Genomic DNA, 1,166 nt, shown 5'->3' on the forward strand with positions numbered 1-1,166 from the left:
ACAGGTTGAGCCAATTACTTGTAACCTAAGAAAGATTTCCAAAAACAAAACAAAAAAAAAACCTATGGAGAGTGAACACACAGGGCCTTAAGAAAGATGTGAGCGAATTAAATACTGATGTTTTATTGTAAAACCTTGCAGTAAATCATATAAAAATAATGCAATTTATTCATGTAGAAAATATAACTAGAATACAACAGGCCATATAGGATATGAAATGCGCATTTGAAACTTTTCACTGGAATTTTGTAAAACTGTCCAACAAAATGTGCCTCATAGTGGATCACTGCTTTTATAGGTAGTTTGGGTCTCAACATCACACAAGTACATGGGAGACAAGCAAACTACAAGTGCTATCACAAAAATGAATAAATATATAAATAGTAAAGCATTATAGCATAGTATATGTTCAGCTTTCACATGAGCGATCCCCAGTATGTTTTGCAAACATTTGAAATAAGACATCAAATATAGAAAACAAGTACAAAAAGAGTCACAAGATTAAAATATGAAAAGGCAGATTGCTGTGGGACATTAAAGTACAATGTTAAAAAAAAAAGTTTTGGAAAAATAGTTTAGTTTTGTTAGAACAAAAGAAAAGTGAACATTTTTGGTCTAATTCACCATATCAGAATCACACAAATATTAGCTGAAACTACAACCTCTTATTACAAAAATCACTGATATAGACTTTTTAACCAATTATCATAAAAAGAACAAATCTCACTATAAAGACCAAAATAAGACAAATGTATTGTATACACAACTAGACAATAGTGTTGACAGTTGGTCAGGAATTTCACCCAAAGCTGTCCATGCTCTTTCATTTGCCTATGGCTTTTGTAAAGTAACACAATAAGCTACAACAAGCAATGTAAGAGAACTCAAGTATGACTATAATAAATTTGTTCAATTCAAATAGTAACATTACTTAAAATTCAGAATTATTCTCATCAAATATTCTAGTTAGTAAACTGTATATTTGTAATCAACACCTACATGGGCCAAGACACAATTTAAACAACAATTAGCACAAGTAAAAAAAAAAAATATATATATATACGTGTGTGTATATATATATATATATATATATATATATATATATATATAGTGCTGGGCGGTATACCGGTTCATACCGAATACCGGTGTTTATTTTTATGATATGA

The 1,166-nt window shown here is 29.5% G+C and overlaps 1 protein-coding gene across 3 annotated transcripts in view; it reads right to left on the minus strand.

The window, feature by feature from the left end:
- LOC107689611 (E3 ubiquitin-protein ligase RBBP6-like) overlaps positions 1-1,166 on the minus strand; it is a 20,260-nt gene that overhangs the window by 15,499 nt on the left and 3,595 nt on the right. The gene's annotated exons all lie outside the window — the stretch shown is intronic.

Source organism: Sinocyclocheilus anshuiensis, unplaced genomic scaffold, assembly GCF_001515605.1.
Source record: "Sinocyclocheilus anshuiensis isolate Anshui unplaced genomic scaffold, SAMN03320099.WGS_v1.1 scaffold813, whole genome shotgun sequence".
In the NCBI taxonomy this organism is placed as follows: Eukaryota; Metazoa; Chordata; class Actinopteri; order Cypriniformes; family Cyprinidae; genus Sinocyclocheilus; species Sinocyclocheilus anshuiensis.